The sequence below is a fragment of the Pongo abelii genome, chromosome 5, assembly GCF_028885655.2.
Source record: "Pongo abelii isolate AG06213 chromosome 5, NHGRI_mPonAbe1-v2.0_pri, whole genome shotgun sequence".
Classification (NCBI taxonomy): domain Eukaryota; kingdom Metazoa; phylum Chordata; class Mammalia; order Primates; family Hominidae; genus Pongo; species Pongo abelii.
This window is the reverse complement of record NC_071990.2, coordinates 14,786,232-14,813,950: the sequence shown is the minus strand read 5'-3', so window position 1 is coordinate 14,813,950 and position 27,719 is coordinate 14,786,232.

Here is a 27,719-nt window from a genome sequence, read left to right as displayed (position 1 = left end):
CTTCATCTTGGACTTGCAGTCTCCTGAACCATGGAACAATGAATTTCTGTTGTTTAAGGCACTTGGTTTGTGGCACCTTGTGATGGCAGCCCTAGGAAACTCACACCAGTGGAAATATGACATCAGATATCTACAAGCTGGTGAGCTTCACCTCCCCATACTCCTCGTGCAGTGACTTTGCATTGTTAGCTTGAAATAGCCACAGCAACTGATTTGTAAACAAACGCTACAAATCAGGCTGGATTTATTGTCTGGTTGGTTGTCTAGACAAGGGGTTGGGAACTACAGCTTGTGGGCCAAATCTGGGCCCCCACCTGCTTTCATAAAAAGTTTTATTGGGACATAGCAGGGACGCTCTTTTGTGTTCGTGTTGTCCACGGCTGATTTGGCACTACAATGGCCCCGTTGAGTAGTTGTGACAGAGACCGAATGGCTCACAAAGTTAACAATATTTACTGTTTGGCTTGTAAGAGTCAAATTTTACGGAACCCTTGCTCTAGACTTAAGGAAGTGAGGGAGATAATATTAAACATACAGATAAAACTTTAAAGTCTGCCTATCAATAGCCATTACTTTGTGAATGACACAAAAAAATTTGAGAAAATCTTCCTTCAGTCTTTGACAACTGTATCTGATTCTGTAAAGGAGTTGTTCCTATCATTGACGAATGGGTGGAATTCTGACAGATCTTGGTTGTTTCACTTTCCTGTTGTTTACATAAATGAAAATGGCAACAAACAGCCATCCCAGAACTATACTTGTTCATCAGTTGCTACACTGGTTGGCTACCGAGAAGAGGGTTTGTCAAAAATCAATGGAAGTGGCTGGGTATGGTGGCTCACATCTGTAATCACAGCACTCTGAGAGGCCGAGGCAGGAGGATGGGTCACGAGTTCGAGACCAGCCTGGGCAACATAGTGAAACCCTGTCTCTGGTTATTATTACATTTAAAAATAAAAATAAGTAAAATAAAAATCAGTGAAGGCATACATGAGAAACAATTGGCTATATGGAATTTACCAGACTGCGTGTATTATATAGCAGTAAAGTTTATAATAAACCTATGTGTTTATATCTACATATGCACACATTTTCTCTCCTAGAGAGCCACTTGTTAAACTTTTACCAGCACAACACTTCACCTAACCTCTGTGCAACATCTGCAGCTGGGCAGAGGACACACAGTTCATGGGGCTGTTGCCATATGACTTTGGCCTTGGCTTGGTTTCACCACCGTGCTGCCTAAGGGAGCACAGTTGGTAGAAACAACTGCGGTAGGAAGGCCCAGTGGCACGAAGGGCTTGGCTACTCCCTGCCCTGGGGGATGGACAGTATGCACCAAGCTCCAGGGGTGAAGCAGGCCCGCTGATGAAGGGGTGCCAATGCAAATCCGAGGTTGGACTTGCTCCCACCAGTGATAGAAGCCCTTCAGCAAGGGAACAACAGGGTGACAGGCCTGATTTAAGAAGCCAGATTTGGTAACAATGTGGACAGATTGGATGGGAACAACCAGCTCTGGGGCTGTCACAATCTGTGGTTTAGTAAACAGAGCTCAGAAAGTCCATGGCTCTGCCCTAGGCATGTTTTTTGGCATTTGTGAAAAAGACTTGCAAAATGTTAAGAAATGGGATCCTTGCTTGACTGTAGAAGTCTCAGTGGAACCCCAGAGCCTACAAAACAGAAAAATAGAAAAGCAATTCTGAAAAGCTTTGCCAAATGGCTGTCATGTGGCTTTCTACCATCCCTCTGTTGCTTTCTAGGTGCCTATTAGAAATGAAGAAATAGTTTGGCAGCAACCTTTCCTTGAAACAAGCAGATATGGATGGAGGGCCTCGATTTGAAACTAAGACTGTGCATTTGCAGTAACTTGACAAGGCTCTTGGGTTCCATGGAGAAGATATTGGGTGGGGCCGCCCACAGCACCTTGGGTTCATCTCTAGCAGGGCATGTCAACTCTTACCTGGTCTTCCCAGCCCGTGACGGCAGATGCTGGGACTGTTCCTCGCCACATAGCAAAAGCTGCTCATGACATTGCAAACCCCTCACTTACCAGCAAGGCAATGACTTTAGTCAGTATCCTGTCCTCAGGAGGGTCTTCTCACAGCTGCTTCTTTCTCCCAGGCCCAGGTTTGATTTTAGGTGGGAAGGATTTAAGAAACTTTAACTTAGGCCAGGTGTGGTGGTTGACACCTGTAAACCCAGCACATTGAGAGGTTGAGGCGGGATGATTGTTTGAGCCCAGGAATTCAAGACCAGGCTGGGCAACATAGTAAGACCCTGTCTCCCTCTAAAAAAAAAAAGAAACTGCAATTTGATGCTCTTCCATCTGGCATGCAGCCCTGGACTTGACCGCTACATTGGGTTGAGAACTGGCTGCTGGACTGGAGCCTTTCTCCCAGTGTGGGGCTGGCCAGGTCTGCCTGTCCCTGGGGTCCCTGCTCAGTGTTACAGATGCCCTAGGACAGGGGTGCAGCCTGGTTCATGGCAGTCCTCCTGTGGCCTTCAGAAATGGATCCTCACTCCTGGTTCCCAACCCACTGGGCTTGTAACTTGCTGACAAATATTCAAATAACTGCCTATCTGCATGCATTTGTTCAGTCAGGATACTGACTGACGTCACTGACTTGCTGGGTGGTGAGGGCTTATTGCTAGAAGTTTCTTTTCTCCACTCAGCACTGGACTTCAGATATGTGGTGGAAAAGACAGTGACTTTGGAATAAGCCAGATTCAGCTAAACTCTATGCTTTGCTGAAAGGTAGCTGTGTGGTCTTGGGCAAATAAGTTAACCTCTCTGAGCCACGGTTACTTTTCTGTAAAAAGGAGGGTCAGACTGTCTGTGTCAGGTTGTTCTGAGGATTAAAAGAGATGACATAGGTAGAGAGACACCTCAATGTGCAGTGCTTGTCGGTTATCTGTTAGATAATATAGATAATATCGTAGATATTAGCTAATACCAATGAGATCTGTTTGCTAGGATGTTCTTCAAATGCGACTGGAGATCTATTTGCTAGGATGTTCTTCAAATGCATATTCTGATTCGGTTGCTCTAGAGCTGGGCCTGAGATGCTGCATCTTTAACAAACCCCCAGATGATGCCGATGCTGCTGGCCCCAGACCACACTCTGAATAGTGAGATGTGACGTTGACCTTGGCTTCCTTCCTCGGACCTGCAGCCTCCAACTCCTGCCTTATCCCAGAGGGAAGCTCTTACTTCAGGCCAGAGACCCATGATCCTCCTTCTCCTAACTCATCACCCAGCCTTGTCAGGAGATAAGTCCCCTGACTTCTGTAACTCAGGCGAACTAATGTCAGAGGAGGGAGAAATGAAACGTGTGTGTGTGTGGCAGGGAATTTAAAATTGGAACAATCGAGGTGGGCAGATCACTTGAGGTCAAGAGTTCGAGACCAGCCTGGCAAACATGGCGAAACCCCATTTCTACTAAAAATACAAAAAAAAGTTAGCCAGGCATGGTGGCGGGTACCTGTAATCCCAGCTACTCAGGAGACTGAGGCAGGAGATAATCACTTGAACCTGGGAGGCAGGGGTTGCAGTGAGCCTTATTGCACTCCAGCCTGGGTGACAGAGTGAGACTCCGTCTCAAAAAAATTAAAATAAAAATAAATAGAATTAGAACAGTGAGCAGGATAGATGCAGTAACAAGCAGTCAGCAGGGGCAGGTGAGTGCAGCTCCATTCATTCCTAATATCTTAAGCACATCATGACTTAAAAAAAATTACGATGAATGAATCACAGAGAGCTGGGATGTGGAAAAAATGTGGAGGGAGCTCATGGCTCTGTCCCTGAGCTGATATAAGATATGGAAAAGTTGCAAGAGGGAAGGCGAAAAACAATGTGCATGCTTATGTGGGTCTGTGTTCTATCCGATTTTCATTCCTGGAAATGCACCTTTTCTTCTTCTGTATTTTATTTTCGTCACTGAATGCCTTTGTGTGAAACCTTTGAGTGCATGCCTCTCTTTCATCCAGATGTTCACCTTCTCCTCCTTGAGGCCCAGCTTGAATGCCATGTCCTCTTACAGCCCTTAGTAGGGTAGTGAGTTTCTCCAAGCCATCCCGGTCCCACTGTGTCAAACTGTCCCAGTCATAGGAACCGCAGCAGCCCCCTGACTCTCCCCCAGCCCTGCTGGATCTCTCTAGTCCTGCCGGGCTTTCCCTCTAGGTGGGGACCAACAGGGAGTCCCTTAGTGTTTGAAAATGGCTGTGATGGCAATGGAGGCACCACCGCAGCTCACCACAACAGACCCCGCACTGTTGGTCTGGCTACTATAGTTGGGATTCTGTCTGCCTCGAGAAGGCCTCACGAATGAGGAACCTGTGTGACTTTTATCCTGTTCCTCTACATCAGGCTCTGGGTTAGAGTGAGTGGGTGGGGATTACAATTCTTTCCCCCCACACCAGGTCACAGCCTGCAATGGGACAGTGATAGAGCTTCAACTGACCCAGTTTTTAGCTCATCTCCCCCTTCTTAGGAAGATGGCTGTGGTCCAGAGGGAGCTGGCCGGGAAGTTTCTCATTCAGGGCTCTGCTGGCTCTTTAAGTGTGTTGACCCTGTACGGCTGTCTGAGGAGCTTCATAAAGGCATCAGTTGTAAGTGTCCATTTCCCTTTCCCATGAAGCTTCTCAGTTGTTCTTGCAAATAGAGCAGTTTCCTGTCCATCTCCCTCTCTCCATCCAGAAGCACGTCTGTCTTCCGAACTTTTTTTTTTTTTTTTTGAGACGAAATCTCTCTTTTGTCAACCAGGCTGGAGTGCAATGGCGTGATCTCGGCTCACTGCAACCTCCACCTCTTGGGTTCAAGCGATTTTCTTATGTCAGCCTCCCAAGTAGCTGGGATTACAGGCATCTACCACCACAAAATTTTTTTTTGTATTTTTAGTAGAGACAGGGTTTCACTATGTTGGTCAGGCTGGTCTCAAACTCCTGACCTCAGGTGATATGCCCACCTCAGCCTCCCAAAGTGCTGGGATTACAGGCATGAGCCACCGCGCCCGGACTGTATTCCGAACTTCTATAGCCACCTTCACTTGCCTGTGTTTCCTATTCCATTCCTTTTTACACATGCATTATCTCAGACTGGGCTGGATTGTCCTGGAAGGCAGGATTCGTGTTGGCAAATGTGTTCTCAGTAGGGGAGTGAAAAATTCGTATGCTTTTATACCGTATCAGTCTTATTAAGCCAGTCTCAGTTAGACCTGAAATTGATTTTCATGTCTTATCTTTGTCTCATCTCAGCTTAATATTGAGCGACTCTTGAATCTTTTAGAGTAGTTGTGATGGGCAGATACACCATTTGCTGTACCACATAGATCCTAGGAAATAATATCACCAGGCCATTTTCAAAGTCAAAAGCCACATAATTTAGTGTTTGGAAATACAAGATTTTTTTTTTTCCTCAAGTGCGGAGACTAGAAAAGTAAGCTGGAATGCCAAACACTTGTTTTGAAATTCTTTTAAACATTATAATTGACATTCCTTATGTTTGGCTTTGGAAACAATTCTCTCCAGAGTTTATGAAGAGCTCCCGCCAATCCTGGTAGCCGGCTGAGGCCGCAATGCTGGAAAAGTTGCCTGCCTGGATCTGGGAGTCGATTCTGTTCTTTCTCATCAATAGTGGGAGGAGCCAGAGAGGATGGAGCTCTAAAGTGTGGATCTCTTTTAGAGCAGTTAAAAAAATCAATGTCTCTGGCAGAAGAAAAAGGGTAGGGGGAAGTACAACTCAGATCTTGGATCATAAATGAAAGCATCTCTTTAAGCCTCTGCTCCCTCCTTCCTCCCAGCCCCAGGCTGCACTCACGCAGAATCGCAGAATCATCACCAAAAGTAGGTTTAAATTTGGTTGCACTGGTAAGGGTAAGGCCCCGACATGACCGTAAATCACAGGGGATGGGGTGCAGCAGCTGGAACTTAATGGGATTATTCTGCGTTGTGACCCCTGCCGGGCAACCCGACCAGGGAGAAGCCTCTGGATCCACACTAAAATTGCTCTGCACTCCATCAGCTGGAAAGGTGTCATATTGCGTTGTGTCAGTGACTCGAGAGTTCTTAATTCAGAGCAGCTGGTTGACCTCTGCAGGAAGGAGTGGCCTCTGGGCTATTTCCTCCTCCCTGTTTCATCCAACTTTGCTTTTGTAGAGTTTGGGCAGCAGATCTAATTGGTGGCTCTGTGGGCTTCATGTGACTTTTCTGTAGTAGCACTTCCATCGGAGCTCCTTCCTCTTCCTCTAGGACCCGCGTTTTATTTTATTTTAGTTGTTTTGAGATAGAGTTTTGCTCTGTTGCCAGGCTGGAGTGGAGTGGCACTATTTTGGCTCACTGCAACCTTCACCCCCCAGGTTCAAGCAATTCTCCCGCCTCAGCCTCCCAAGTAGCTGGGATTACAGGTGCCCATCACCACGCCCTGCTAATTTTTGTATTTTTAGTAGAGACGGGGTTTCAACATGTTGGCCAGGCTGGTGTCAAACTCCTGACCTCAAGTGATCCACCTGCCTCAGCCTCCCAAAGTGCTGGGATTACAGGCCTGAGCCACCGCACCCGGCATGGGCCTTCGTTTTAATCAAATCTCTAGTCACCTCTTCTTGACCCAAGCAGTTCTGGAGAGCACCACCTCTCAGATCATGGAGTTGAAGCTGGTTGGATGCATATGTAAGTGTGGCTGTTACTTAAATACGTGGTCACCAGAATAGCTAATTAACATGCTTCCCCGCCTCTTCTGCCATCCCCTGCACACAGAAAGGAAAATAATGTTTTATTTTTAATTTTTTGGCTTCTCTGATTTTGCTTGCTATTTTTGGCCGAAAGTCTATTTTATTAAGTTCAAAAGCATCTCTGTTTTGCCAAGAGTGGAGAAATAGAGCAACTTGCCAGCAGTACCTGAAGAGACCAGGGTCTTCTGGGCTGTAGTGTTACTCTGGGAATCCTGGTTTCCACAGGAAGCATGCTATTGATTTTTGTTTCTAATGCTGGAGTTTCATAGTAACGCTGTTTTAGTATGGGGGGACTGGGTGATGAGATTCCCCTTGGTATTTCATCCATTTACAGGCCACCACTGACTGAGCACCTACTACCTGCCCTGTGCTCTATTCTGAGACACAAAGATGAATGACATGTGTCTTTAATGCTTGTGAGGCTCAGGGAGTAGCGAGGAAGAAAGTTATGTAAACTGTGGATTGTAATGTAATGTGATAAGTACGGGTGTGTGTCTATTTGCAACACGAATGCTTCCAGGCATGCCAGCTTGTGGGTACAGATGAGGTCAAATGCACTGTCAGAACTCACATTTCATTGTTCCGGCCCCTCCCCCATCACTCAGAACCTCAGCCATTTATCACTGTGAGTCCCTGGGGTCTCCCTCCTGTTCTTTGGCTCGTGCCTTTCTGCTATCCCTGGCCCCCAGGTCCACTGCTGGGCTCCTCTGCTGCTTGTGTTCCCTGGGATGACCCTTGGGCTTCTGCCAAAAGCCTGCCAGCTCCTGCTCCCCAAGCCCACTCGATGCCTTGGTCCTCACCCACATCCCTGAGCTGAGCCACCCTCGGTCCTGGGCAAGAGAGGGGAGAACATGGCTCGCCTCTCTTTTGGGTTACATTTCATCACTGGGCACAAAGCAGCATGTCTGGGCTCCTGTGTCTCACAGCTCCTCTTTCAGCCAAGTTTCAGCAGAACTTGGACATAAATCCATGGGGCCAGGTCAGGGTCCAACATCTGGTACAAACACAATAAGCATCTTCTTGCAGACATCACCCCCATTGAGTAAGTGCATTCGTCTCTTTCTCTTACTTCCTTCTGCCATGCATAACCTCCTTAAACAACTGGCTTCTGCCAGCCACTGGTCAGTTCATTAGACACGCTCAGACTTAATGCTTCTTAAGGGTGTCCTTTTCTTCCTGCTCTCACCATTTTATTTCAGGTCCTCATGACCTCACCTGAACTGTTGCCATAGTTTTCTAATTGGCTTTCCTTCCTCTGGTCTTTGCTCCCTTCCACCCTGTACCCAGAGTTGCTTGGTACCAACCAATGACCATCCTTGGAAAGGGTCTGTTCTCAGTTTACCTTGTACAGAAATTATCTTGCTAATTAGAGCAAGGTCCCAGGATATGATTAAAATGACATTGCTGGCGATTGGCCTCTTATATATTTTTTATATATATGGTTTTTACCTTACCCAGTTTCCAAATGGAATTTGATTTCATCTGATTCCATGAATCATTCTTGTTATTCCCAGCCCATCAATATCAAGGGGAAATGGCCATTTAGAATCAATGTCTTTATTTGTTCCATCTGGATAGTTATGAAATTTGAAAGCATTAGAACTCTTATGAAGAAGATGGTCCTTACCAAATTTCAGAAACAAAGATTGGATTTAGGCCAACCATAGCTTTATTCACGATGGGCTTTAATGATAGTATCTGAAATGGATTCGCTAGAGAATGCGGTCCTGCCCTGGGGCCTCATGTTTCTGAACTGATGGAAACCGCTGGACAAGCAGAGCTGGGAGCTGGGAGAAGTCAGGATATTAACCAGGCAGCACTGGATAAATCACAAACCAAGACCCACAACTTCCTCAAAGGGTTGACTCATAGCATTGATCAGTGCCAAAGATCTACTACAATAGTAGCCTTAAAAAAAAAAAAAAAAAAGTTTCACTAAGGTCAAGAAGAACCATAAGGACTGCCTATGCATTAAATTAACACTGGGGAACATTTTTATCCTAATGCAATACAATTTAGATTTTTCTCATTGTTTTCATTTTAGAGGGAAAACTGAGCTCCTCAAAGCCATTTGCTTAGTATATGTGCCACTGGATTTGGAGACCAGATGCTGGGAGATACTGGAAGTCTGTGTCTAGAGGGGACTTTGCCTGTGGTGCTGGAAAATCTTCCTCCTGACTCAGTTGCACCACCCCAAGAGGATGCCAAAAACATTGTGCAAAGAGAGGAAAGTCAGGATCTTGGTGAAGCGGGCAGCCTCCTCCATCCTCTTAATCAAACAATGAAAATTTCATCATTATATCCTTACAGTCCTTTGTTGTAAGGTAAAGGCTGTAGAAAGAGATCCCAGCAGGCTGGATTAGACAAGGAAATCTCCTCAATATAAAAGGAAATTGCCCTTGTCTCTAAAGGATGAGCAGGATTTAGACAGCTGGAGGCAAGCACATTCTCCATGGGGAAAGGGGCAGTGGAGAAGGAAATGGGATTGATGGATTCCTGAGACAGAGGTCGGGAGCCTTGCTGTGAAAGAGGAAATGTGTTGGGAAATAGTAGGAACCGAAGTTTCTAGGCAGAGCAGGCCTTTATTATGGAGGGCCATGAAAGACAGGAAAAAAAGTTTCTGTTTAACCTTGCAGGAAGCTGGAAGCCATGGAAACTTTTCAGCAGGGGAATGACAATAACAAGACAGATTTGGAGACAGAAAGCCTGGATTTGGGAGCGTTGTAATTGAGCGCCAATATCATGAAAATAACATAAACAATAGCAACAAAAACTGCTGAGACTATGGAGACTGATTTGTTATGGTAAGGGAAAGAAAGTGATGTCAAAGATGCCACTAGGGGTTGGACTAATAGAGACCAGGGCTACCCAAAGACACGAGGAGGGGCTGCTGGTCTGGAGGGAGGGTTGTGAGTTTTGTTTTGCCTGTTTAAGTTTAAGAACATGATGAGAAACCCAATTGGAGCTCAACAGTGGGGCTGCTGCCTGAGCCCCTGGAGACTAAATCCGCTTAGAGGTGATGATTGAAAGAAAGTGTGAGCCTGGAAAAATGTTCTCTTAGAGAAAGCGTGAAGAAAGGAGAGCAGGGGCCCAAGACTGGGCCTTGGACTGGAGGCTGAAGAGGAACCTGTGAAGGAAACAGAATGTTCCCAGCCAAGGACTCCCTGGTCCTGCAGGATGCCTTGCTGCCTGCTGCCCAAGGCACGGCAACCATTGCTACCAAAACAGTGCCAGCTCCAGCTTGCGGCGGAGAGAAGCGATACAGGGCTGGAAGCCAGCAGCAGTGTTGACATGATATGCTACATTATTCGACCTACCCACCTTGGTGTCTACTTTAGGGCACCCTTTCAAATCCGGTGCTGTCTGTCAGGTGTAGTATCCATGTTACCAATGGTTTAAGCTGATACTTTAGAAGGGCCCTGTAATTAGGGTTGCCAGATTTAGCAAATGAAAATATAGGATACTCAGTTAGATTTGACCAGATAAACCATGAAAGTTTTTTAGTATAAGTATGTCCCAAATATCATATAATATATACTTATTCTAAAATGTGATTATTTCTCTGAAATTCAAATTTAACTGGGCATCTTGTTTTTCATCTGGGAATCTTTCTATTCTCTGATAAATCATCCGACCTCAGTTCTAAGGGGGCCATGATCACACCTTTTCTTGGCAAGTGGCCCCTCTTCTCCAAGACACATTTCATTCTCTTTTTTCCTTCCCCCACATTGAATCAGATGGTATTATTCAGAATCAACAGGCCATTGTTCCACACCCACCATGTGCTTGGCAGGGCACAAGTTATTTTCACGTGTACAATATCAGTAGTTTGCAACTTGTTCAGGGGATATAGAACTTGAAAATCAGGTGCTTTTGGCAGACTATCACAGGCGTAAAAAAATTTTTTTTTTTTGGAGACAGAGTCTCACTCTGTTGCCCAGGCTGGAGTGCAGTGGCATGATCTTGGTCACTGTAACCTCTGCCTCCTGATTCTCCTGCCTCAGCCTCCTGAGTAGCTGGGATTACAGGCATGCATCACCATGCCCAGCTAATTTTTGTACTTTTAGTAGATATGGGGTTTCACCATGTTGGCCGGGCTGGTCTCAAACTCCTGACCTCAGGTGAGCCGCCCGCCTTGGCCTCCCAAAGTGTTGGGATTACAGGTGTGAGCCACCGCGCCTGGCCATAAATGTAAAATAATTATACCAGCAATTCTAACAATGCCGTAGAGGTGGGAAAGAAGCCTAACAATGATTGAGACTGAAAGGTATGTGCGGGCATGCCATGAAACATTACAATAGAAAAATACATATATCCAAAGTAGAGTCATTATGTTTTTAAGTCATTCCATTCATGTTTTTGAGAGGCAGTTTATTGAGATATGTATTTTTGTTCTCCCTGTTGTATTTTCACCTTCCTCATTCCCGAGAAACTGAGTCTTGTCTTATAAGACCAAAGCATGACTTGTTGGTACCCAGAAGACAACTCCACCTGATATTTGTTGTAAAGGCCCTTTGAGTAGGATTACACTGGGCCTTCTGGGAAAGGAAAGGGATGAAAGAAAATGTTTACAGTTGAGAAATTGAATTGGGTTGGTGGGTAAGGAGTGGGGGAGTCCATGAAATTAAGAGCAGGATTGGCTTTGGGATCTCTAAACATGGGACATCCTGGGCCCTGAAGGGGTCTAGAATAATCCAAGGTGGCATAAAAAAATTATTTTGAGCTGAAGGCATTTGAGTTCATGAAATCTCTTATCTACCTAAAAGCACAGCCTCCCAAAAGAACTCAGTTTTTATAAATCCCCTCCTTGGAAGCAATTCTAATCTTCTCTTCTTGGAAATGAGAAATTGGTACCACAGTCAAACAGATATTGTTACAAAAAGATCATATTTCCCTTTTATTCTCCTATGGGCACATTTGTCTTTCTAAAAAGTCATTTGCTTCTCCCTAAGCGCCATTTCTTCTCCATTTCTAAGAAGTCATTTGTTTTCCCAGAAGTGCCCCTCTGCCCCTCCCCTTCCCCTAATAGGGTAGCATATAAGCCCTGAACTCTAACCACCTCCTTGAGACTCCTTGAGTCTTTGTGAATTCCAGTGTGTACATATACAATTATAATCTGTTTTTTTCTCATCCTAATCTATCTTTTGCCAGTTTAGTTTGCACATCCCCAGTCACCGAACCTAAGAGGGTAGAGGAAAAGTTTTTCCTCCCAGACAGTCCCTCTTGTGCCAAGTGCCTCCTGAGGATTGTGGCAGGTTGCCTATAGGATTAGGGTGAGGGTCCCATGGCTGTATCTGTGGACACAGTGACTTCATGGGGACTCCCTGAATTCTTTCAGAGTAGGATGTCCTGATCTTGCCAGGCAACCAGTGCTCAACAGAAGCAGAGAGAGAGGGACTGTTGGCCACAGTGGCAGCCCCCACAGCTCAACCTCCTGGTACATTCCTTCCCTCCTCGCTTATTCAAGTCGTGGTACCACATAGCACTCACAACGCCATGGCAGGGGAAGGAAGCCTCAATAATAACTAAGACTGAATTTCCTACCAGCCAGGCAGGTGGGGATCAGAAGCAGAATAAATTTAATTCAGAAATATAAAAAATCCTATTCTTCCCTCTTTGCGTCACAGAGAAACGTTCATTCCTTTTTCATTTTTCTTTTTGTTCATTGTTTAAGAAGTCACAAGAACTACAAACCTAAAAAAAAAAAGTCTACTGGAGAAAAGCCTAACATTGAGAAAATTCTATCCATTAACTTAATCCCATCCCCTAACCCCGGGGTTATGAAAATGTCACCATTTAAGAAAATTTTTAGCAGCTGAACACCTCAGTTAGTTCAGTGCTATAGGAATGCAGTTAGAAAAACTACGTTATCTCATGGGGTAAGGCTGTGCACAGGATGCTGACATTTAAAACCCAGTGTCCAGCATGACACAATGATGTTATTTATAGACCGAGAAGGATCTAGGACAAATGTGATGCATAGAAAGAAATAAAAAGAAGGAAGGAGCAAGCCATAGAAACCTGAGGTTGAATCGAGGAGGAAAACCCCCAGCAAAAAATCTGAGACACATCAAGCTTTTGTAGGGTTCATGTTTAGCAGGAAGTTGAAATGACTCACCGTATCCTGTTGTACTTGCCCTGTGATTCCATTTATCCCCTCCAAGGCTTTTAAAGCTCTGATTTGTGTAGAAAAATCACACAGCATGTCAAAGAATGACTATGCTCTGGTTTTACACATTTGTATTTTTAAACAGCACAAAATGGTTGTACTTCTCAATATCGAAATCTGACTGGGGCCTCTCCTGCTTGATCTTGCCCTGGAGGCTGCTGTCCTTCCACGGGTGGGTGCCCAGGCTGAGCTTGCAAGGGCTCCTTCATGTCCCCCTTGGTCAACCTAGGTGAAGAGGGGAAAACTCCAGCTCTTGTCATGCACCTTATTGACAGAAGCCTTCCTCAGATGAATATTCACGAGCAGCTTAAGTTTCTTTGGCTTTTCTGTTTACTAGTTTTATTAGCTCTTGGGGGAGAGAGAGAGAGAGAGAGAGAGAGGCTGGGGGAGACAGAGAAAGAAGCTGGGCACGGTGGCTCATGCCTGTAATCTCAGCACTTTGGGAGGCTGAGGCAGGAGGACTGCTTGAGCCCAGGAGTTCAAGACAAGCTGAGCAACATAGCAAGATCCCATCTCCATAAAAAAATAAAAATAAAAATTGAAGAGAGAGAGAGAGAACTTTCCATAATTAATAGAGATAAGGTCAGCAAAATAACTCTTTTTTGCTCTTTTCCTAATTGCCCCTTCCTGGGGTGATGCCTTTCCTAAATGGGCCTCCTCTTAATCCTCACCACAAGCTATTATGATATAAAAATTAAAGTGTGATATCCTGGCTCGCCCATTTCCTATTAATGGAATGACCTACAGTAATCAATAGAGGAAATGCAGGAATGTTAACAGATGTGTGGTTCTGTTTGAGAGTCTCCAATTAAGTGATATGTCTTCAAAGTGGAAAGATGAGATCATTTCAAAATTGGTTTCTTTTTGGCTTTTTAAGTCTTTGGTTATTATCAATTGCATTTAAAAAACCAATTGGAAAGGAAAATCAATCGGTGCTGAATTCCTCCCCCACCTTAAGTCTTCATGCTTCCTCAGGTGACAGGATGCTAGAGACAGAAAACTTGGAATTAGCTTTTAAAAGGAAAAGAAATGATGGTGTAACCATCTGCCAAATACATGGAAACAACAATGACAAAAACCCCATTATTCACCTGGCCTGGCAAATAGGTTTGTGCATTTTTTTTCTTTTCTCTCCACCCTGTTGTTTGTCAGAGGTTGACCAAGAACTTGTCCAAGGGCCATTCCTGTGGTGTCATTGGTTAGAGACTTTTTAACAATTTCAAGTTCTGCTGAAATACTGTGAGTAAATAAAGAGAGAATTTTGCCTGAGTTTAAGGGGCTTTCCTGGGAGGTAATGTATTTTGTGGCCTAACACTTCATTACTTAGCCTGCAGATCTGGTTTCTTTTGAAAACAAACCCTAAGTCTGGAACTTTCCATGCTGGGAGTCCACGTCAGTTTCAAGAAGGCCCGGTAAGATGTAGCTGAGTAAAAACGAGACTCAATATGAATGATTACTGCTGTTCTTTCTCACTGGGAAGGCTGGGGACGTCAAGGATAAAATGACCTTTTGTACAGTGGTGATATTTCTCCATGTCTCAGCCTTTTTATCAGCATAAATATGGCCAAACCCAATGCTTTTGTGGAAAACATTGGTAGCACCGTCATCTCAGAAGTCTTTATGTAACTTCCCACGGTCATGTCAGAGGAGATGGGGATATAAATGCATCAAACGCTTCTCTTTGGATTGTGCAAGTAAGCAAATCAGCTCTGGCAATTTCCAAAGAGCTAAGACTACTATCCCTGGGTATGGTCCCTGAGTCTTCTTTCCCCATCCTCTACAGCCCCCACTCAAAGAAAGTGCCTCAAACAGATGGAATGACGCAAAGGTAGAATTGCAAACCTCAGAAATGAATGCTTAAGAGGGCAGGTGAGCTGGGTGTGGAGGCTTACACCTGTCATCCCAGCACTTTGGGAGGCAGAGGAGAGTGGATTGCTTGAGCCCAGAAGTTCCAGACCAGCCTGGGCAACATGGGAAAACTCCATCTTAATGAAAAATGCAAAAATTAGCTGGCTGTGGTGGTGCACACCTGTAGACCCAGCTACTCAGGGAGGATCACCTGTACCTTGGAGGTCAAGGCTGCAGTGAGCCATGATGGCACCACTGCACTCCAGCCTGGGCGGCTGAGCGAGACCCAATTTCAAGAAAAAAAAAGGCATGTGATTATTTTCTTCCAAGATCCATCATGGAACACATGTCCCCCAAGTGTTGTAGGTCCTTCTGCACAAAAGTTCCATACCCTCCCTTCTCCTTTGGTTTTCTAATTTAAGTGTGATGAGTAGCAGCAAGCCGAGTGAAAGAAAGGCCCAGGGATTTCAGAGGAAAGACACAAGGCTGGTGGCAAAAAGGAAGGGCTTTCTCCTCGCTGGGCCCTCCTCAGTGGCTTTAACTGTGAGACTCCTGGAGGTATACATCAGCTCTATGGTTCAACCCTAAAAGAAGTTGCATCAGACATGGCAACTTTGGCCTGCTTTGCTTGTATTCTCTGTGGCGAATGGAGTATTAATAAATGGCTCCCTGGGGAAGTTTGTGCAGCTCATACTAGAAAACAAATAGATACGTGAAGTTCTTGAATGATGTAGATGTGATGCCATATCTACTCTCCTTCCCATAATTTCAGAGAAAAATCAAGGACAATGTGTGGTGAACATAATTCCTCATTTTTCCTTTATCCATGAAATATTGGCTTTAAAGCAGCAGCTAAAACCACAGGTTTTAGTGAGCAGATTATTACCTTTCTGAGAGACACAGAGATTAAGAGAATGGTCAGTTGCTTGGCACTGAGTAGGGAAAAGGGAGAAAAATTATGATTCAAGCCACTTTCTCTGCTTCCAGTTAGCTGCTATGAGGGACGGGGTTATGCTTCTCCAATATCTGAAGGGTTGTTGAGTTGAAGGCAGTAAGAAGCAAACGCAGGAAAGCTCTCTTTCTTCCCCTCTGTTTACCTAAAAGCAGGACATAGATTTACAAAGACAAAAGGCACTTTGGCCACCCCTCCTCCCGGAGAGAACAAAGGTTAACCACTGAAGGCAACTTTGTGCTCTTATTGGCCTGGAGATGGAACCAGAGGAATCTACATTAACAAGCTTTACAAATGAGCCTTTGACTGATAGTTATTTGCCCCCCTCCAAGTTACCACCTATAGAGATTCAAAATCCTTTGCTTTTGTTTTGCCACTTTTTTTTTTTTTTTACAAATTTCGTAGCCAGCACGGTGGCTCATGTCTGTAATCCCAACAGTTTGGGAGGCTGAGGTGGGAGTATGGCTTCAGGTCAGGAGTTTGAGACTAGCCTGGGCAACATAGCAAGACCCTGTCTCAAAAAAAAAAAATTAGGCAGGCATGGTGGTTCACACCTGTAGTCCCAGTTACTCAGGAGGCTGAGGTGGAGGGATTGCCTGCCCAGCATTCAAGACTGGCCTGTGCAATATAGCAAGAGTCCATCCCTAAAAAATAAAAAACACCTATCAGGGTGGGTGCATGCCAGTAGCCTCAGCTACTCAGGAGGCCGAAGAGAGAGGATCACTTGAGTCCAGGAGGTTGAGACAGCAGTGAGCTATGATTGTGCCACTGTACTTCAGAGTGACAGAGCAAGACCCTGTCTCAAAAAAGAAAAAAAAAAGTTTACCATTTGTTGTTGAAAATGCTATATAAGCTGGAATTCAAAGCCACCTCTTTGAGAATTACTCATGTTCTGGGTATATGTGAAATATACATGGTAATATGTGACATATATATGGTAATAAACTTCTGTTTGTTTTTCTCTTGTTTTCTCTTGTCTTTTGTAACAGGGGTCCTTTCCAACCAAGAACCTATGGGGTCTAGTCTTCCCCTACACTGCCTTTCACTCACCACTGGGCTGCCTGCTTTAAGCTAGGAATCAAGAGACAGTGGCCTTCCACAGGTGCCTTGACAGGTGCCTCGGCTTCAGAATAGACACAGGCAGGGCCCCAGCATGGTAGCATTCATCTAATTCACCTTTATTGGGTTAAAAGTGTGTGAGACACAAAACTGAAACTTGAAAGTTAAGAAACTTGAAAGTTAAGTAACAGCTTTTCTCTTTGTCTTCATATTTTTCTCCCAAATACATGCAATCTCTAGAGAACTTCAAGAAAACTTCCTCTCTAAGCAGCAGAGAATAGCTTGCAGAAGAGAGAAAAAATTCAAGATCTATTGTATTTTATTGATTTATACCTGGTTTTGTTCCAAAATTGTTGTTAGCTGCATGCATAATTAACTCTACCACTGACTGCGGTGTAACTTACTCCAAGTTCTCTTTATTGTAGTTTCATGCACGGCCTTGGCATATCCAAAGATTAATGAAGATGGATCCAAGTCCTTACTACTAAGCAAAAAGCCTCCAAGCAAATAATAGTGGACTGAAGAGTTACCTTTGTAGGCATAAGCATATCATTACAATTAAAGAGATGTCAAATGAGCCAGTTGTGTGCTAGATAATGCTGAGGCTCAGGACACACTACCACAAAACATGGTACCTTTCCATTTGAGAAAACAGCAGAAGCAGGAAAGTCACTCTCACCTTCCCCACTGCCCTTCTCTCCTGAAGCAGGTCCTAAAACCTGTGACGGATTCTCTGACCTTCACCTAAGCAGGTCATAAGAGCCTCGTTATTTGAGAGGTGCCCTCCTTGTACCTGGAGGAAAGGAATGTCCTTATCTCTGAAGACAGGGACACAGGAAGAATCTGAACAAACAGGCCTTCCTAACTTCCCCACAGTTATTACCATGAGGTCAGACCCCCTTTGTTCAATCACACTTCTCCATAACTATCCATTTCTTCCTCAAACCTAGCATCATAAATACCAGGTTTCCTTGCTTCTTTGGATGGATCTTCATTTCCTTATGAAGGCTCCCATGTCATGTAAAATGTATACATACATTTGTTTGCTTTCCTTTTGTTCATCTGTCTTTTGGTACAGGGGCCTCAGTCATGAACCCAGTGAAGGGTGACAAAAGAAATATTTTTTCCCCTACGATGCAATAGCCTACTAGTGCTCTCAAAGATGCTGGACTTCTCTGCTATGTTATTTATCCATGAACATTGGAGAACTAAAGGTGATAAGAAGAAAAGAGGCATGGAAAGCCAATAACACAGCCAGTACCTTTGGCCAATTGAAGCTGGCCAACTTCAAGCTATCACTGGGCCTTAATAATTGTACAAAGGGATGGGCAGTTCTGGGGCTGCACCCACATATCTGTGGGCTCTGCTGGGCGGTGTTTTGAGGATAACCCTTATCCCAGATTTTTCAAAGTATCGTGGTCTTGATGGCCAGTTTCTTAGGTACTCCAGATGACTACTGCCATGCATGACTGCAAAGGCTGTGCAAATATCAAGGACGGTTAAGGTGCTGGTGCTTTTTGTGACTCAACCTCCTTTTTCTTCAAATCTTTATTTTATTTTCCCTTCATAATGTCACCAATCTTTCTCACAAAAAATTGCTTTGGGTTGCAGTGGAGAAGAATTTTAGAATTTTCCTGACCTGTCTTATATTGCTCTTTAACAACTTGTGCCTAAACTATGGATTTTTTGTTTTTTTGTTTTTTTGTCTTTTAAAGGTATGGAGTGAAGAATCAGTAGTTGGTCAAGGGGAAGTGTCACTGGAAAACCAAGATCCCCAAAGGCTTAATCTTTTCTTTTTTTCCTGCTAACATCTCTAAAAAGAATTTTCCTGCAGAGCAACAGTAACATAAATTGACAGACAGCTGATGTGTGTTCTTAGCAGTTTCATTCATTGGACAGCCTTGGTGATTATTATATTTCTCTCTCTAGGACACTTGACTCATTTACCAACCTCATTCCTGGTGACGCGTGTGCTGAAAAACGCAGCCAAGTGTTAGTACCAGGTGGGGTGATAGGCCAGCTCCCTGCCAGTAGCATTTATTTAGAGTGAAGAGGACAACATTGAAGTGGCATGAACAAGACCCAGGGAAGGCTCCCAGGAAGGAGCCAGTCGACAGATGGCAAAAGTGACTCAGGGTACCTTTTTGCACAGGGGTCTCCAAATAGCCAGAGAATCTGTGCTCAGGGCATTATAAACACATCACCTTGTGTTACCTTCATCCGTGTCTACCCAGCGGTAACTCTGATTTTTTTTTTTTAATTGTGTTTGCAGGTTAGCTGCTTCATTTGGAAAAAAACTAGGAAGAGCACCGTCACCTCGGCTTCAGCTCTCCTCTTGTTTTTTCTTGGTTCTCTCTGTTCTTGCCCACCAGCCCCATGTGTCAGGTTTGAATCTAGGCTGGCGAATACATTTTGCAGGAGATGATATGTAACTAGGGTACCGCTTCTCTTTCATCATTGTTCACTTTTTATTTCATCATCACTTTTTCCTTGGTCTGCTTTCATCTACCTAGGGGTGCCTTGGCGACAAGATGGACTTCTCAAGTGAGAGGTTGTATTTTCTCTCTTCTTTTATTAGACATGTGGAAGTTTGGGCTCATAGGACTAATTAGACTTGAGGAAGTGATGGGTAAAATTCTCACACACCTTTCTTTCTTCCTTGATAGTGTAGGGGAAGAAAAATAATTTTTTTCTCCAATCTTCATAGATTCTTAGTTGGAATGGACCCCTGTTACAAAAGACAGATTAACAAGTGAAAAAAAAACAGTTTATTAACATGTATATTTCACATACCCAGAAAATGAGTCTCTCAAAGAGGTGGCTTTGGATTCCAGCTTGTATAGCAACTTTAACAATGAACAGTAAAATTTTAAAAACAAGACAAAGGAAAAGACCTTTGAGTCTCTAGAGGCTGGTGGCAACTTGGAGGAGGGCAAATAACTGTCAGATAAAGGCTCACTAGTAAAGCTTGTTAATGTAGATTCCTCTACAGGCCAATAAGGGCCCAAAGTTGTCTTCTCCCTGGTAGAAGAGGGTGCAGTATATCTTTTGCATTTTGGTAAATACAGAGACAGCAGAGAGATTTCCTGTATCAGCTTTTAAATTACCTTCAGCACAACAATGCTTCATAGTCTGGGGTGGCATATTTTGGTCTCCCACAATATGTATCTTGAGATTATTTCTGGAGACAGAGGAGGCAGGCCTGTTGTGTTTTAAAGAGTGATATTTATACATGTGTAACAAAGAACATATTTTGCTGACTATTTTTCACTCTATGAACAGGTGGTCTTGCTGTGGGGCACTTCCTGGAATCTTAAATCGTTGATTACACATGAAAATGCATTGCAGACAGAGAGACAAGCACTTATGAAGATGGGGTGGCATTGAGAGGACTGAGATGTTCTGGGATACAAGAGTGATCGGAGTACCTGGAGCTTGGGAGAGGAGAGGAGAGAGAAGGCTCAGAAGTGCTTTTGAGCCAGATCAGGAAGGGCTCAAAGCCTTGCAAAGCAGTTTGGGCTTTTTCTTGAAGGTGAAAGGAAAACCTCTGAAAGATTTTATGCAAGGACTCGCCAGACCATTTTCACATTTACAAAATATAATGATGGCAGAATGGAGCAGCAGTATGGAGAACAGCTGAGGGGCACAGGTGATGGACAAGATGTTTGATAAAGAGGTGATTGAAGTAACCCATCGGAAAAATAATGATGGCCTGAACCAAGTACGTTAGGAGGTGAACTTGAAAGTTACTAAGAAAGTAGAATGGGTGCCCCTGATTTCTATCTTGCCTTTCTGATAGCCACTAGAATGGCATTTGGTGGCTCCTTTCTCTTTGTGGATAGACCTTATGTGTTATTGGGGGGAATAAAGGGCCCAGCCAAAAACCTAAGTCTTCCAGAGACCCTTGCAAGGGGGCTAATGAGATATGGCCTAAATGACGGGCTGGGCTTCTGGAAAACTTTTAAAGGGGGCTTACTCAGCTGGAGGTGCCTTAATTTCCTCTTCCCTCTTTCTCTTTCTTTCTGTCTGGAACTTGGGAATAGCCATCTTGAATGTAGGGAGTGAGTTGAAGGATTTGAGGAGGGATTCATTTATGGCTTGGCTGAAAGGGTAGATGATAGTTGCAAGACACGGAACCTAAGGGAGATTTAGGGGCCAGGATGATGCATTTTGTTTTGTACATGTTGAGTCTGAGGAATCTCTATGATGGCCAGTCTGTGTCCAGGAAACAACGGGATGTGGACCTGGGCGAGAGAAATACACCTGGAAACCATCACTTGACAGAGAACAGTTGACACAATGAAAGTGTATGAGGTCCCTGGGGAGGGTGTCTGAGAAAAGGGCCAAGGGCAGAGCCCGGGGAGCCCAGTACTGGAGAATGATGCAGCCCTGAGCAGGACAGGGGAGAAGCATCCAAGGAGCTGGGGAGACGCCCTAGAGAGGACAGTGTCCTGGACATCAAGGACATTCAGAGGACACATTGGTCTCTAACGCCACAGTAAGAAAGGACTTAGGGGACAGTGGGATCAGGAAGGAAAATGGCCAGAGGACTGCTTCTTTCTGCAAAAAAGACTCTCAGAACCATCTACACACAGAAGGTGGCCACAGGCGCAATTTGTGTCATGATGCCACCACACTTGTGATTCTCTGGAGTCTTGTAATACCCTGTTATTGGTTCCTTTTTTAATACAATTCTCTCTCCCATCAACTTATCTATCTCTCCAAATGTGTCAATGATATATTTCATTGAAGATCAAAATGAATGCACATGCATTAGATGTTCATTTTATTTTAAGTTCTTTCTTTTCTTTCTTTCTTTCTTTTTTTGAGATGAAGCTTTGCTCTTGTTGCCCAGGCTGGAGTGCAGTGGCATGATCTAGACTCACTGCAACCTCTGTCTCCTGGGTTCAAGCGATTCTCCTGCCTCAGCCTCCCGAGTAGCTGGGATTACAGGCATGCGCCACCACGCCCGGCTAATTTTGTATTTTTAGTAGAGATGGGGTTTCTCCATGTTGGTCAGGCTAGTCTCAAACTCCTGACCTCAAGTGATCTGCCCCCCTCAGCCTCCCAAAGTGCTGGGATTACAAGTGTGATCCCCCTTGCCCGGCCAAGTTATTTCTTGATAAAGAGTTTTGGGGGATCCCTTGTAGCACACCAAGGTGAAACCCATCTGAGACTGGATTCTGTGTTCTGTTCATTAAATACATCACTCTAGAGTCACTATGAAGGACTCTGATAGAAGAGAAAAAAGGCTTTTAAAGAAGGTTAAAAAAAAAAAAAAAAGACAAGGCAGCGGGCAAGAATGCTTTGGTTTTCCTTGTGTGCTGTGGCAGTGGTACCAACAGAATATCCTTCCCCCATGGTGGGACCTATGAGCTCAGGGCCTCTGCCCTTTGCCGCATGCTGAGCTGACGTATCATGAGCTGGATCCGTCTTCTGTCTCTAAAGTCAAAGTAGGATGATGCTTTCTTAACTTTTAATTTATTTTCTTAAACTGAGAAGTGAGGAGTATGTCTTCTGGGGAATGTCCTCAGATTGCATCAGCCAGGAGCCGTGAGGACCAGCTCTCTCCCTGATCCAGATCTCTCAAGGATGTTGAGAACCTGTTCTGGCTCTGGGCAGCTTCCTGCTTAGAATGATGAAAATAGTTGTTTTCTCATCTAAATGACTGTTGAGCGATGAACTCATTGCTTTTAGGTCTCTAATGGTCAGGGCACTCCCCAGAGAACAGGTGATAGTCCTCATCTGAAACAATTTAATTGGGAGGATATTTCACTTGGTATCTCCAAGAAGGACCCCAGGCCCTGCTTCCATAAGCAGTGCCTTGTCACATAGAAGCTGTGGCTGCTCCTTGACCCATTAGCTAGGTCAAGAGTGTTAAGAACACTCTGAACATTTACTGGGAACTCACTGGATGTAAAGTTTCTCTTTAAGATGTCATATGGTGACAGATTCAAGATATGATGCCTGCTCTCGAGTGGCTTAAACTCTCCATTTGGATGAAGGTTAGAGAGGAAGAGGGAAAAACACTCTTGTCTGAATGCATCAATTTTAGTCTAAATATCTAGAAGCATATGCATTATAAACACATGATCCATCACAGGTATAAACATGAAACTCCACTTATCTGGTGTTCACTTCAATCAGCTCACCTATCCAGAAAAAAGCTGAGATCTCAAAGCAGACATATTTTATTAAAAAAAAAAATTAGGATTCTACATTTCAAAAACTTTGCTTGCATTGCTCTGAATTCATTTCCCCTTATTTTGGATATATTCTAGAAAGCTTTTCCAGAACATACCAGATTAACGTTGTGGAGGTGAGCTGGCCCAGGCAATGGCAATAGACTGCCTACAAGGAGAAGTAATTTCTGAGGACCTCACATTAAACAATGGTTCCCACACTTTTCTGACATACATTAGCATCCTCCGGATATCTTTCATTAATTTTTAAACTCAGGCCACTCACAAAATGGATTAAATAATAATCCCTGGACATGGAAGTGGGGTGAGGTGGGGAGGTGTGGGGTGAGCTGGGGGTTGGGTGGGTGATGGAGGACACACAGGCATTGGTAGTTTTGGAAGCTACTCAGGTGATTCCAATGCACCGACAAGATAGAGAGTCATTGCATTGGAGGTTAGGGACGAACAAGCAGATGTTTCACTGTGTAGTATTCTGTGGCCATTTTGTAGTATTCTACAGCCATTGCCATTTTGTGTCAGGGCAAGTACTCTTCACCTTTCTTTTTTTCTTGAGATGGAGTCCCGCTCTGTCACCCAGGCTGGAGTGCAGGAGTGATCTTGGCTTACTGCAACCTCTGCCTCCCAGATTCAATCGATTCTCTTGCCTCAGCCTCCTGAGTAGCTGGGATTACAGGCATGCATCATCATGCCCGGTTAATTTTTGTATTTTTGGTAGAGATGGGGTTTCACCATGTTGGCCAGGCTGGTCTTGAACTACTGACCTCAGGCGATCCGCCTGCCTCGGCCTCCCAAAGTGCTGGGATTACAGGTGTTCATGCCCGGCCACCTTTCACCCTTCCAGAAAAGCAGCCTGTACCTTCCTTAGGTGCATGAAGGTGAAACAATGCCCTGAACAGGCAGCAGGGATGTGCTTTCCTCCCCTGTCACTGGGAGTCCTGGGAGGTATCACTGCATTACAAATATAACCCACACCAAAGGCCCCTTTTCTGTCGCACAGAATGTGTCTCCAAGGATTCTCTGGAAATGGAAAGTGGAAACCTGTGGGCCTTTGAGATGGAGCATAGTATAGTTGTCTTCCTTTGGGTTATTGCCTTCAGAGAGGTGCTCCTTTTCACCTTGCACAGTGTGGGCTACAAGAGGCTCTTGCCACCTTTTGCGTGTGACCAGGGAGGGAAATGGACACCCCTCACTAGTCAGAGGATATTACACATCAATGCCCCCCACATCAGTGGACATTTCTTTTCACTTTCCACAACTTTTCTTTTATTTCTTCCTGTTTCAGTATCTAGAACTTCCTGTTGCCACACTCTGCTCCCTTGAACTCCTTTCTATAGAAATAAGGGTGTTCTTGTCCCTTCATCCATTCTTCAGCCCTAAAAATTTCACAGCCTCAGTCATTTGCTAAAGATCTACCACTTTTTAGCTCTTTCAAGCTTCTATGGTCACAGCAGAGGATGATGTAAGCTCCTCTGCTCCCCTGCATGGAGCGGGAGGGGCCGGAGAAGTGAGGAAAGAGTGGGGCCCAGGATTTCTCCCTTGATTGTAGAGATGTGGTGGAGGATGGGGAGGCAGATGGGAAGAAAAATGTCCCAGGTCACCCTGGCACAAAGACATTGTTCCACAAAGAATGCTCACTAAAAAAATGTTTATACTATCATATTAACTTGTAAAAGAGCAAGCTATAAAATTTTATGTTCAATCTAATACATTTTTATTAAGGCAAAACTCCCTAAAAATGTCTGGGTAAAAGCCTGGAAAGAGATACACAAATGTTAGCGGTGGTTGCTTTTTGGATGATGTGACCATGGCGATTAGAAATATTTTTTCCCAACTTTTCACAAGAAACATATGGCTTTTCTCACTTAAAAAAAAAAAAAAAAAAAAAAAAAAAAAAAGAGGTGGGGGCAGGGGGGAAGAGCAATTCTTTTAAGCCAGAATGTCCAGAATGATGCTGTTGAGTCCAACACGATATTTCAGACTGTGTTCATTCCTTTCTGTACAGGATAGAAGACAAAGGAGGGGCTAATCTACTTTAGCCAGATCTATCAAGCAAAGCAGTGGGAGTTGTTCACATATAAATTCTGCACTCCCTAAAGGAGGCCCGAGTTAGTTTCTTGGCCCATGTAATGAATGCTTTCTCTTTATTGACTTTCATATTTTAATATTCTCTGTCATGGGACATAGCAAGTCAATGCTCCATAAATGTTGGTCAGTTGAATGAATTAAATATTGATGCTTACAGGCAGATAGTTATCTAGAAAAATCTGCTTATTTTTCTGAATAATTATGAAAAACGACATGATTTCTATAAAAAAAAAGAGGTAATGCATCTATTGTCGACAGACAATGGATGTGAGTCATGTGTTGCGTTCATACTCAGAGAATGAAGTAAAACATCAGAGACTGGGTTAGACATAAGCATGATTTTGAAGAAATCAATAGAAATTTTATGGAAAGGCACGAGGATGTTCCAGGCATGTGGATTAGCTTATGCCAAGATCTGATGGCTAAAGAAAGGTGAGCATAGAGGGTGGCCAGGTTGTTGACGGGAGCAGATGGCGTGGGCTAGAAGGATCCTGGCAGGGGTCGCTGATAGAGCAGGAGAGAAAACCGTAGACAAAAAGATTAGATTTCCCTCTGATGCTGGTAAATGTGGAGCTTTTTGCAAGGTTTTGGGGGAAAGTGTGTTCCCAAACACATATCCTGCTCTCTTGCTCCTCTTTCTATGGCAAAGGAGGAGAAATTTCTTCCAGAGACATAAGCGGGAGGAAGCTGGAGCTCTCTCCTGAGTGATTGTCAGTTGCAGAGGAGGTGAATATCACAGGACAAGCATGCATGGGGGAAAAAACTGCCTAAACGTTCTAAAGGTGCAGCATGGCATTGAGGAGCCGGGAGAATTTTATCCCATCCATGGGATAAACCTTCAGCTGAAGGGTTCTTCCTCTTCCTTAGCTCCCATACCCTCTCACCCCCGCCGCTGAAATTTCCTGCCTCGAGCTCATCTTTGTTCCAGATACTCATTGCCTGTTTGGCTGTTCTGCACCATTCCGTTTCTCTGCAATGGTTCATTGCTTTCTCAGCAGACTGTGTTTACAGTATCCCCAAGGCTGCCCCTACAGTCCTATCCCGATAACCACCAAGCCAATTGCACCCTGACTTATCTCCGGAGCTCACACTCTTACTTCCAGGCACCTGCTGGACACATCCTACTAGGTATCTCTCAGGCAACTCTATCACAACATGCCCCAAACTGAATTCATTTTCTTCTCCCTCCAAGTCTGCCTGCCGTTTTCTTCGCAGTCTCAGTTTTAACCCCACCCTCAGACAGAACACCGTTTGCCCTTGCCTACCTCTCACTCACCCCGCCATGTCAAGTCAATCACTGCGCCTGGACCATTCATTCTACCTGCAAAATGTCTGTTGATGCCGGGCACAGTGGCTCACACCTGTCATCTCAGCACTTTGGGAGGCCAAGGCAGGTGGATCACCTGAGGTCAGGAGTTCGAGACCAGCCTGACCAACATGGTGAAACCCCGTCTCTACTAAAAATACAAAATGAGCCAGATGTGGTGGTACAGGCCTGTAATTCCAGCTATTCGGGAGGCTGAGGCAGGAGAATCTCTTGAGCCCGGGAGGCAGAGGTTGCAGCAAGCCGAGATCGAGCCATTGCACTCCAGCCTGGGCTACAAGAGCGAAACTCTGTGTCAAAAAAAAAAAGTCTGTTGAATTTCTTAACTTTTCCTTTCCCTGGTGCTAATTTTGTGCCTTCTCCTGGGCCAGCATGGTAACTCTTGCCTTCAATTTCTCTCTGTTTCTGTTTTTCCAATCTATCCTCCTCATTTGCTGCCAGGATGATCTTTCTGAAGCAAATCGGATCATGTCAATTTTGCTGAAAAAGCACTCAAGCACCCCGACTCGTGGCCTAAGGATCAAGCTTCTCATCTGGCTCAGAATATCTTCCCAGCCTCATCTCACCTTACCTGTGCTCCTTCCTCCCCTTTGCCTAGATGTTTCTAGGTCTCCATCCACGCAGAAATACTTCCCATGCCCCAAACATAGCCTGGCTCCCTTCCCTACTTTTGCAGCTGATTTTTCCCCCAGTCTGGTTTTCCTCTCATGCGCTGCCTATGAACCCTGTCTGCAAAATAACATTATGCACAAGGGGACCCACTGCCCTGCCCCGCTCATCCTTCCTAGCAGCACTTAAAGCCCCCTCCCTGCGAAGCCTTTTCTGCCCTTTCTCCAAGGTTCTGTTAGAGCTTAAGGATGGCTTATTTAATATGGTTATCTCTCCTCTACAATATCAATTCTATGCAAGGAGAGATCTGAGTTTTATTCATCCAGATCCTAGCACAGAGTCTGGCATGAAGTAAATCCTTAATATCTGTTTGTTGAATGAATGAATAAATACATTCTTTTTTTTTTTTTTTTTTTAATAAAAGTATTGGCCAGGCATGGTGGCTCATGCCTGTAATTCCAGCACTTTGGGAGGCCAAGGCAGGTTGGTTGCTTGAGCTCAGGAATTTGAGACCTGTCTGGGCAACATAGCAAGACCCCATCTCTAAAGAAAGAAACCAAAACAACTAGCCAGACATGGTGGCGCACACCTGTAGTTTCAGCTACTCGGAAGGCTGAGGTTGGAGGATCACTTGAGCCCAGGAGGTCAAGGCTGCAGTGAGCCTTGATTGTACCACTGTGCTGAAGCCTGGGCTACAAAGTGAGACCCTATCTAGAAAAATAAATGAGTAAATAAATAAATAAAC